The sequence below is a fragment of the Solanum dulcamara genome, chromosome 6 (genome assembly GCF_947179165.1).
Source record: "Solanum dulcamara chromosome 6, daSolDulc1.2, whole genome shotgun sequence".
Classification (NCBI taxonomy): Eukaryota; Viridiplantae; Streptophyta; class Magnoliopsida; order Solanales; family Solanaceae; genus Solanum; species Solanum dulcamara.
Window position 1 is genome coordinate 69691809 of NC_077242.1, and position 12481 is coordinate 69704289.

The 12481-nt window shown below is 35.0% G+C and overlaps 1 long non-coding RNA gene across 2 annotated transcripts; it reads left to right on the forward strand.

Annotated features, from left to right (window-relative positions):
- The first annotated feature begins 8619 nt into the window (after window positions 1–8619).
- On the forward strand, window positions 8620–12194 carry LOC129891337 (uncharacterized). Of its 2 annotated transcripts, XR_008767174.1 has the most exons (6): window positions 8622–8786; window positions 9198–9358; window positions 9680–9842; window positions 10497–11301; window positions 11387–11428; window positions 11556–12194. It is a non-coding gene; the product is annotated as an uncharacterized LOC129891337 (long non-coding RNA). The 2 variants fall into 2 exon arrangements; XR_008767173.1 differs by having other exon boundaries at window positions 8620–8786; window positions 9198–9842.
- Window positions 12195–12481: the final 287 nt, after the last annotated feature.

The following is a 12481-nucleotide window of genomic DNA, read 5'->3' on the forward strand; positions in this document are numbered from 1 at the left end:
TCCTTGAACCTAGATCTTGAGATCCCCAGTTTTGTAGGTAGAGTTATCTCCACGATGATTTGTCCTCAGCCATAGTCCTATTCCTTTTTATGATCTCTCAACTCCCTCTTTAGTTAGGCCTTTTGTAAGTGGATCCGACAGATTATTCGTTGACTATAAATAATCAATTATGATAATTATATTAGAGAGTAGTTGTCTAATGGTATTATGTCTTTGCTGTATGTGATGAGACTTACCGTTATACATAATGCTCCCAACTCTTCCTATTCCAGCTTAACTATCACAATGTATGCATATAAGAGCCATTGGTTTGGGACAAAATAGAATATCTTCAAAAAAATTCCTGATCTATTCAGCATCTTCACCGGCCTTGTCTATGGCTATGAACTCTGATTCCATTGTAGAGTGAGCTATACATGTTTGTTTGGATGATTTTCAAGATATTGCTCCTCTATCAATAGTGAAAATGTAGCCATTTGTGGACTTAGTTTCAGTTGACTAAGTAATCCAATTTGCATCACTATATCCTTCAATAACTATTGGATACTTGTTGTAATGCAAAACAAAAAAATTGAGTGTGTGTTCTAAATATCCCAAAACTCATTTCATTGCCATCCAATGATTTTGATTGGGATTACTTTTGTATTGACTCAATTTACTTATCGCACAAGCTATGTCTGGTCTTGTACAATTTATGATGTATATCAAACTTTCCAACACTCTAGCATAATCCAATTGAGACTGACTTTCACCTTTATTCTTAGCAATATCAAGGTTCACATCAATTGGTGTTTTTACAGTTTTGAAGTTTAAATACTTGTATTTTTCAACTACCTTTTGGATATAATGAGATTGAGACAGTGCTAGACCTTGAGGAGTTTTGTAAATTTTAATTTCCAATATCAAATCAACGACTCATAGATCTTTCATATAGAACTTCTTAGCAAGCATACTTTTAGTAGCATTCATATTAGCAATGTCGTCACTCATTATTAGCATACCATCTACATATAAATAAATAATAAAAACTTTTTGGGAGTGTCTTTAATGTAAATACATTTTCACACTCATTAATCTTAAATTCATTTGCCAACATGGTTTGGTCAAACTTCTCATGCCATTGTTTGGGTATTTATTTTAGTCCGTATAGTGACTTAACAAATATTCACACTTTCTTTTCTTTACCAGAAATCACAAAGATCTCGGGTTGTTCCATGTAAATTTCTTTCTCTAATTCTCCATTCATGAAAGTTTTTTTCACATCCATTTGGTAGATTTCAAAGCCATATATCACAGCTAGTGAAATTAACATCCAAATAAATGTAATCCTAGTTATGGGTGAGTATGTGTCAAAATAGTCAATGCCTTCTCTCTATCTAAAGCCTTTGACGACAAGTCATGCTTTGTATTTGTCAATAGTTCCATCAACTTTCATTTTCCTTTTGAAGATCAATGTCGAACCTAAATATTTGTTTTCTGGAGGAAGATCAACCAATTCCCCGGTATGGTTGCTCAAGATTGAATTAATCTCACTATTGACAGCCTCTTTCCAAAAGGATGAGTCTGTAGAGGACATAGCTTCTTTGAATGTTTGAGGCTCATGTTCAAGAAGAAATGTTATGAAACCAATCTCAAAGGAAGTATATGTCCTTTGATGTTTACTACGCCTATGAATCTCTTTACTAGGCCCGTGAATCTCTTTACTAGGTACATTCTCCTTTGGTTCTTCACGAGGTCGTTTAGACCCTTCACTAGATAATTCAAGTCTAGTTTTATATAGATAGATTTTGTAACACCCCTCAAATTCTTTTTCCAAATATTCAAACCCTTCTTGTGTTCGGGAGGGGTCGAACCCGAGTATCTTGAAATATATTCGTGAGTTAAGATGAGTCTCTGAGGGACTGAGCAGTGTTAGAGGTGATGTGGGGTCACCAAGGACCCCTAGGACCGAGCTAAGCCCAAAAGATCTGTCGTGGCTAAGTTTAGGATGAGTTTGTATAAGGGTCGACTTTTGACGACCCTATCTTTTGAAGGACGTCAATCTAGGTGGCCCACAACCTATCAAATTAAGGGTCGTCGAGTCTTTTTTCCAACGCCACTAAAAATGTAAATTTTGGAGTTCGGAGTCAAAAGATATGACGATCCTAAGATGAACTAGCACGGTAGGAATTTAATTTTTGGCCTGGGCAGCAACTGCTGAGGAAATGGCCTTGGCGCTGTAAGGGCGCGACGCGCCACTATCGTGCCAGAAACATGCCTCAGTAGTTTGGTCCTTGGCGTGACGCGCCACTAAAAGTTGTGTAGGGTTTTTCAGGCCAAATTTCCAGAACCCAAAAAATTTGGCCTTGGCGCTGTAAGGGCGCGACGCGCCACTATCGCGCCAGAAACATGCCTCAGTAGTTTGGTCTCTGGCGCGGCGCACCACTATGAGGTGTGCAAGTTTTTAGGCGTGTTTCAGCCTGGCGCTGCAATGGCGCAATGCGCCACTATCGCACCAGGTGCATTTTTGCCTATTTTTTTAGAACTTTTGAGAAGGGGCAATTTGGGAATTGCCCCAAATTATATATGTATGACCCTAGACTATTTTGGTATCATTTCTTCAGCCCCCACTCTCTCTCTAAAAGCCCTAGAAACCTCTCCTCTCTCTCTTTTCTTCTTCCTCTCCAAATCCTTCCCCAACAAGAAGATTTCCAAGAGCTTCAAGGTTTGAGTTTCCATTGAAGACCCAACCACAAGGGTTTCTTCAAGTCTTCACTAAGGTATGTAAGACTATCCAAAACATGGGTTGAGTCCACCCATGTGCCCTATTCTTGCTTTGAGGTTAGATGTTCATGGAAATGGAGTTTCTTGGTATGGTCTAAGTTTAAATAGTTTTGTCCCCTATTTAATTGATTCTATATGTATTGATGTTGTTGAGTTAAGAAGTTCCCAAAATGAGCCTCTATGTGAGTATGAGTTGATGAAAATGGGTTGTTAAATATGTTCTATTTATCTTCTTACTATGTAGATTATGATAAATGATGTTATTTTCTTGAGAATGTTGCTCAATATGAAATGTCTATTTAAAGTCTTGAAATTGTGATAAGCCTCAAAGATTTCTCAAATGGATGAAAGAAATGATTGATTATATCTAGATGATGCTATATATGTGCATTTAAATTCTTTTGAAGATATGATTGAGATTGATCAGATAGTTTGATCAGAAGAGATTTGATTGTGATAGAGTTGATGAGTTGACAAGGTTGTGATAAGACTTGTTGATGTATTTGATTGAGTTGATTGGATGGAGTTTTATGAGCATTAAGTCTTGGGAGGAGTATCGAGCACCAAATTGGTCAAGAGTATAGTCCATACTCGAACCCAATAACTGTGTCGCCAAACGTAGGGGGGATGGAACCGTTAAAGTCGGATGCTTCCCCGAGAGATTTGTCCTGACATTATAGGACCTGGTTGGATTGGATCCATGATTTGTTGATTCGTTCATACCTTGGCAAAGTATGAACGGACGCGGCAACAACGTTGGTTTATTATACTTTCACTGGCTCATAAATGATGGTTGTCGGATAAGAGAAACTCCCAAATAAGTCTTGATAGTACTCTAAGTCAGATTGAGTTGAATTGTATGTGATTGGTCCCGTCTAAATCATATTATTGTTTAGACTTAGGGCATTTGATTGAGTTGGTATTCCTCTTGAGTTGAACTTCCGAGTTGATAATTTTTTCCTTAATGTTCGTTGTATTCGGCCATTTTACATACTCGTACATTCCATGTACTGACGCCATTTGGCCTGCATCGTTTCATGATGCAGAGACAGGTACCAGAGGTCATCAACCGGCGCTCCGTTAAAGATCCACTTACACTCTCAGCTAGCTGGTGAGTCCTCCTAGTTTCCGGAGGATGTTGAGCCTTCATGTATAGTTTTGTTGACATTTCCTTTACTTTGATCGTTGGTAGCCATGGACTTGTCATTGGCACCTCTTAGACTGTGATAGAGGCTTCATAGACTGGAGTGTGGGGAGGTCGAACGATTATTTTGAGAAGTCTTATTTTATTGTCTTGTTGGGTTGTAAATGTTTGGCCTTCGGCCCTATATATGAATAGTATTTCTTTAATTGAGTTATCCGCTAAGAGAATGTGATTGATTAAATGTGTGACTGGACCAGGTGGTTCGCTTGAAGGTCAGAAATGGCCTTCGAGTATCGGCCACGCCTAGGGTACCCTCCCGGGGCGTGACAGATTTATTCAAAGAACTTAGCTTTTATGATTTAATCATCGTATTTTCATGAATATTTGGATGTTTGGACTTATGAACTAGAAATTGGCATGCCTTATTGTTAGTAGAATATTCAATGAAAACACAATCCACAGTCTTAGATTCTATTGTAAATCTCTTAGGTTTAGGAACTTGTATTTTGACTAGACATCCCCACACTTTGAAATATTTCAAATTGGGTTTTCTTCCTTTCTATTTCTCATATGGAATAGACTGTGTTTTGCTATAGGACACTCTATTAAGTATTTAATTTGCTTTAAGGATGGCTTTCCCCTACAAATTTTGTGGTAAATCTGAACTTATAAGTAAGGCATTCATCTTTCCTTTAAAGTTTGGTTTTTTTCCTGCAATTCCATTAGATTGAGGTGAATAAGGGGCGGTAGTTTGATGAATGATTTCATTTTTCAAACATATTTCTGCAAAAGGAGATTCATACTCTCCATCTCTATCATTTCTTATCATTTTTATCTTTTTATCCAACTGATTTTCAACTTTAGTTTTGTATTGCCTAAAGGCTTCTATTGCTTTATCCTTACTATTCAGCAAATAAACATAACAATATCTAGTGCAAATTTCAATAAAAGTTATGAAATACTTTTTTCCACCACAAGATTCTGTTGACTTCATATCACAAATGTCAGTATGAATCAACTCTAAGGGATTGGAATTCCTTTCAATAGATTTATAAGGATGCTTAACATACTTAAATTCAATACAAACTTGACATTTTGGTTTATTGCACTCACAATTAGACAACACATTTAAGTTGATCAGTTTTCATAAGGTTTTATAATTAACATGTCTCAAATGTGAATGTCATAAATTATTCAACTTAAGTAAGTAAAAAGAAGCTTGAACTTTATTATTATCAACAACCATTACGTTCAGTTTGAAAAGGCCCTCAGTGAGATAGCCTTTTCCTAAATACATTTCATTCTTATTAACTACAACTCTATCAGAAACTAGAACGCACTTAAATCGATTCTTAATTAGAAGATCGGCAGAAACCAAGTTATTCCTCATTTCTCGAACATGACAAACTTTGTTCAGAATCACCACCTTACCAGAGGTCATCTTTAGGAATACTCTTCCATAGCCTTTAACCTTTGTTGTTACATAATTTCTCATGTAGATGGTCTCATCGGGTGCAGCAAGGGAATAAGTTGCAAAGGCTTCTCGAACAGCACAAACATGTGAGGTAGCTTCAGAATCAAGCCACCACTCCTTGGTATTTTCTACTAGGTTGCATTCAGTCAACATAGCACATAAGTTTTCAACATCCCCATTTATGTAAACCATGTTGGCTTGGCCTTTCTTCTTCTTCTCTCTTGGAGTACGACAATCAACAGACATATGTCTAGCCTTGCCACAATTGTAGCAATTTCCCTTAAACTTATTCTTAGTTGGGAGATTTTATGGCCCAAAAGACTTCTTTCTCCTCTTCGAATTTGTTGGAGCAGTTTCAACAATATTGTCTCTCATAATTGTCGATTTACCATTTATCTTCTTTTCAGCGGATTTATTGTCTTCTTCAATATTGAGATTAACAATAAGATCTTCTAGAGTCATCTCTTTCCGTTTGTGTTTCAAATAGTTCTTGAAGTCCCTCTACTGTTGAGGCATCTTTTTAATGAAGGCTGCTACTTGAAAAGTTTCATTGATGACCATCCCTTCAATAATAATAAAATTATTATTAATTCCACAATCAATTATTTTAAGAAAATATTGACATGGATTATATCTTCGGTGAGGAGACCGTGCACAATGATTTGCAACTCCTGCACTTGAGACATTACCGTCTTACTGTCTACCATTTTGAACTCTAGAAATTTAACTGCCACAAATTTCTTAAGTCCTGCATCCTCTGTCTTATATTTCTTCTCCAACGCATCTCACAACTCTTTTGAAATTTTACACACACTGTAGACATTATATAGACAGTATTTCAGACCAATCAGAATATAATTTTTGCATAAAAAGTCAGAATGTTTCCATGCTTCTATTACCAGAAAGTGCTCACTACCTGGAGTTTCGTCTGATAGGACTGGAACATCTTCAGTGATGAACCTACGAAGGCTCAAAGTGGTTATGTAGAAAAAACTCTTTTGTCGCCATATTTTAAAATCAACACCACAAAATTTGCCTGACTTTTTTGCAGCAGTCAAAGCAGGTACAGATGTTGGTCAACTAGATGAAGTCATTGTATTTACTCCAAAAATATATTCATTGGTATCTCCCATTCTGTTTGACATGACAAAAATAGTATTTAAACACCAAAATGACCAAATAGAAATTTTTTTTAACTCGATGAAGTTTTTATATTCTTCAAACTAAGAAAAATAAAAACTTAATTAACTTGATGAAGATTTTGTTTCTTCGAACCAAACTAATCAGTAGAGTAGAAAGTCTTTCAATTTTATTCTCCAGCCCTCAAACAGAATATAAGATGAAGCAGATGATACAAATAAAAGTAGGCAGATCAATTAGTATTTCAGAATACTAACAATAAAGATTCAATCTTTATACAACTTGTTTCTAGTTTAACAATGAAGTTTTAATAATCTTCTAATCGTTAACCGAATGAACCTTAAATAGTGATGAAGGTTTTATATTGTTTGAACCAGTATCAGATTCAGACAGAGTAGAAAATCAGAAAGGTTTTAATCTCTAAAAACCTTAGATACAGGAAAAAATAAAATAAATTTCTTAAGCTTGTTGTTCCTGTATCAAAGTTAGCAAACCAGAAATAATAAAGATGAAAAGAAAAGAAAAATAGTATCCGAGTCCACAGAATTAATTGTGTGTCCTTAAGGAATTTAATTCTCTCACTTTACCTGAGGTTATGGTATATTTCCTCTCAAGATAAAATGGATAAACTATTAAAGAAATAGCGGTACCTCAAACTTTGATAATTCCAGCGAACTCAAAAGTCAGCAACAAAATCACACAAAAAAACACAAGTTTGTTTGTAAGAAAATATATGCAGAAGAGGGAGAAATTTTGATATCGAAAATTGAGAGGAAGTCTCTCTATTTATAGCCAACAAAGGGAGCGAACTCACATGTTCAAAACAGTCTCATCTATTCAAAATAGGCATGATGTCTTTTGGGAAAAGAGATATCTATTCGGAAGGAATAGGTCCTTTCCGAATGAAGTTCAATTGTGCCAATTAATTTAGTTAATTCGATTACACGAATTTAATTAACTCAAATTAATCCACAAATTAATTAATTAATTAATCAACAATTCAAAATTAATATTCATAAAAAAGAAATTAATTAATGAGATTAATAAATAAATTTTGTCTAAACAATTATCAATCAAATCATTTTTCAAAGCCAAAGTCAAAGCCGAGCGACGACGACGACGACGACGATGTGAGGGGGCACCTTCTACTTATCTTTTAAGAGTTAAAGGAACTGTTTCTTTATATAAGAACAAAACATTTCATTTTTTCTACCAATAAGGGAGAAATGACGTTTCATTTTCCCTTTATTTAGTTTTCCCACATTTCTCAATTCTTATTTCTCATTTACGCCTCACTTAAACCCAATACCTTTTTATCACACAAGACTCCAGATGCGAGTCTCCATTTCATCCTCCCGACACCAATACGATTTGTGAAATCATTGGCAATCTCCCTATTTTCTTAATAATAGATCCAAATACAATGACAAGTGTATCAAGCCTCACTTCTATGCCAGTCTCAGACGTCACATCACCTGAACTTGCACTCCATGTATTTTGTCTTGATTTTACTCAACCTGAACACCCTTTAGACTCATAGGTCTGCCTCCAAATCTCTAGCTGTTAACTCTACATCGAGTCTCATCAATCAAAATTATGTTGTTCATAAATAACATATACCGTGACATCTTTCCTTGAATATACCACGTCAATTTATCCATCACCAAGATAAATAAAAATAAGCTAAGCGATCTTTCAAATAATTACATAAAATTAAAATAAGAAAGGCTTGATATCTAATATAACTTGTTATGAAATGAAACAGGAGGAGATGTCTATGAAATTATTATATTTTCATTTTCATATATTTTTCCTGTCCTAATTTATGGGGCACCTTCGAATTTTAAAATTCATATAAATCTATATTTGATCATAATTTTTTCATATATATTTTACATATCTTGAATTGTCAATTATTGTGATTTACGATATTTTTTACGTAATTTCAGAATATATAAATTTTATTTCAAAAAAATTAAAAATTTCAGGCATGAATTTACAGTCAAAATTAAATTATTTAATTCTCAAAATTTAAATTATACTGTATCACATAAATTAGGACGAAAAAGTACTAACTATTTAAATTAAAGATGAAAGAAACTAACAGTCTTCAGAATTTGGTCAATAAAAGTTCAAAAATTGTCAGTTACCTTAAAATCTTTGACTTTGAGAATTGAGACAATCTGATTTCTTCTATATGGGTATATATACAAAGAGAAGAATGATAATTCAGGTTTCACAGAACCCTATTTCTCTGCGGCAAAGGTAATCTCAATTTTACTCCTTTTTCAGTTCATTTGATTTTTTTTTCTCTATAGCATTTTGCGGTAATTTTATTTATTTCTTTCTCTACTTCTTTAGACTATTTTTTCAGCTAAGATCTATCGGAAACAAACTACTTTTCTTTTTGATACCTCAGTGTATAGGACTTTGAACTACTTTTTTTTTTCTATCGTTCATGTTTGTCCACATTGAATTAAACGTTTTTATAGCATAGATTGTTCTACCTGTTTCTTTTTTTTTTCTCAAGATTTTTTTTGCGTATAGATCTTTTTGGTTTTAATGGTGAATTCTGATTTTATCGAATATTTAAAAACATTTACCTGTGTGAAGGGAACTTTTAAAAACATTTACCTGTTTTTAAACAGAAAATTAGTTTTTTCTACTGTCTTACAGACATAAGAGACCGCAAGAAGAAGACATTGCTATTTGTGAATGCAAGTATATATTATGCCAGTGATCTTGAATATGCGTGTGGAGAAAGGTGTTTGAATGTATTGACCAACAATGAATGAACACCGAGATATTGTCAGTTCGGTGAGACTTGTAGAAATCAGGTAACTTAGATGATTCGGTTAATTAGTTGAACATACTTGTGGTCGGGGCCTTCCCCGGACCCTGCGAATAGCGGGAGCTTTAGTGCACCGAACTGTCCTTTTACAATGGTCTTATCGATTTTTAAACTTATATCAGATTGAGGAAGTGGTGAAAGTGGTGGTATTTTAGAACTACTTTCTGTTGAGAATGAAATGTTCAACTAATTAACCGAATCATCTATTAATCTTATTCCTGCAATTTTTCACCACAGTGACAGTATCCTGGTGTACATTCAGTTTTGGTTAGTACATTCAAACACTTCTCTTTGCATGTACTTTTAGGATCACTTTTAAGCTGGAATTATAATATTGGATCTAGTTCAATACCGAAGAAGAAGTCTCAGTATATTCCCGAGCAGAAGGTCAAATCTTCCAGCCGTAAGCAAGTGAACGATGGAGATTTGCTAAAATGGTTGCATCAAAGGAAGACGTTACCAAGTATGAGGTATGATCACTTTTCCTTGAAACACTTCATGGTGTAGGAAACTTTATAGACTTCTCTTTCATACTTTCCTCTAAATTTCTGATATTTCTAAGCGGCAATAAGATTACGAGTGAAACTGCTTTTGAGAAATTTCTAAGCTACCTGTTAATTAAAGTTCTTAGAGATGCAAATCAAAGTTGTGGATTGCATATTGATTACATGGTTTCTGTATTGATTATTGCTATTGTTTTCACTTCTAAGATAAAACATTCATAAACCAATCTTTGGAAGAAAAAAAAAGAAATTAAACTTCGATAAACTTTTGTACTTCTTTCCATGTTGTGCCAAGGATACCGTGGGAATATCAATTCAATGGAAATAAAATGATTAAAAGAAGAAATTTGAATTCCAGATTATTGTGATGTATCTTTTTGAGTCCAAAACATTTCCCTCATCCACGCTCTTGAGATGAATCATCAGCTTGGAGGCCTATGACAAATTGTTTCCTGAATCTACTACTTTACGAGTGTCCATTTGTTTCTTCTCTCCGTTCACCTTTCCTGGGATCAATCTTGCTCATATTGAGTCAATTCCGTAAAGTAGAACTGTTCTAAAATATAGGTTTGTTCAAGAATATTTGTGTTCGTGGCTTACTAATGATTTCGTTCTGTGCAGGCTAGGAGCAGCCCTCATATTCTTTGATCTGTAGTTCCACTTCCTCTCTCAGCCTAACTCCATGATGTGTTACAAAGAAAAGGTGATCATACCTCATACTTGCTTCTTCTCGTGCTTCCTTCAATGCAAACATTTTAGCAAAATATCCCTCATTCACTTGCTTATGGATGGAAGATTTGACCTTCAACCAGGGAATGCGCTGAGACTTCTTCTTCATTGTTGAACCAGATATTCCTACATGTGCTATTACTTTTCTCACCATCATTCGATATCTTAATAAGCTCATTTCCTCCACTAGTTCCAGAGATCGTTGGAAAAAAATTCACCCTCAGCCGAGTCATAAAGTGGAACTTCCTCCACCGTATATTTGCATACCATACCATGTTTCTTACAAGGAGGAAACACAAAGCTAGCTACTATGTATGAAACAGACAACCGAATATGACTAAAATAAATCATAGTGCAGTAAGGAACTATAATATTTGATCTGGTTCAACACCGAAGAAGAAGTCTCAGCATATTCCCAAACAGAGGGTAGAATCTTCCAGCCGTAAGCAAGTGAATTATGGAGATTTTGCTAAAATGTTAGCATCAAAGGAAGAAGTTACCAAGTATGAGGTATCACCACTTTTCCTCAAAACACGTCACGGAGTAGGTAACTTTATAGACTTTTCCTTGGGGTTGGAAAGAGGCTAATGTTCAACTCCAATTAACTTGATGAGCTCTTCTTTGGAGAAAGCAGAGTTTGATCTCTACTTATAATGTTGCATTGCTGCCTATTTTCACCTCCCTCGTGAAACCCTCGGTGAGCTTTCTCAAATTTACTTTCAATATTCTTCTTTTTCTTTCCTCTACTACTATGATGGTTGATGGATGTTAAATAACTATAGGTTCAAAGCATTGTCTCAAAACAGATTGGGCCTAGTGAACAGGTGATTAGTCGAACTATTCTAAGAATTAGACTAATTAATGGTTGGATATACAGCAAACTGACATCAAATTTGAATTTCTTGAAAAAACGTATCCTGACAACTACGTTGTTTCTTGTTCTTCTACTAGGGAAATTGCTCAAGGGTGCATTTCAAGCATAAGTTCTATAGCAAACATTCTCTTCCCCATTCATTTGTAGTCCTCTGACCGGCAAGTCGAATTGATATTTTTCAGCCTTATTCCTTTCAAGAAAAAAAGGTTCCTTTTCCATATCCTGGCTTTAGCATTGTGTGCATTGGCCTTGCTTGGGTAAGTAGGTCTATGGAACTTAATATGGAATCTATTGATTGATGAGGATGAGTTAACTGAGTGCAATCTTCTACTAGTTTTTATGTTTATTTAACTTATAACATGGATGTGTTTCTGTGTATGTAGTTGATAGACGTTATTGCCAGTGCAACGATAAAGGTGATTCCTCTTGTCTCAAGACGGTAACAACATTTGAAGGGTAGCAACATACTATTGTCTCAAGATGAGACAATAGTAAATGTACCCAAAAAATGAGAAACCTACTAGAACATCCCATAGGCCGATAATAGTATATGTACCCAATAATTTGAACATTATAACTCTCTCTGTTATCAGAAAGGTTTTCAGATGTTTTATGACAAGCAATGCCATTGTAGTAGTGTCGAGGAGCGTTCAAACGCGGAATGATGATGTGTTGTTGAAAATCCTTGGAAGTAATTGGTAATGTTTTAGCATCTATCAGTGGATTAAGTTAAATCAGACACACGGAAACATAGTTTTTTCCCAAACTAGACTTTGGTTATGTCTCTTTCATAACCACTTTGATCATTCTTGGTTTTTCATGCATAGCCAGGATCATCTTCCTTATTCCTCAGGTAAGCTTCATGCCATTCTGACCAAGGTAAGGGGAGAAAGAGGCAACAAATTATCCATGTGCAAATCGAGATGTGGTCCGGTTCGAGCATATCCTTATACAAAAAATGTTTTAAGAGCGAAATGAGTGATTTTGTTGCTTATGTTTTGGT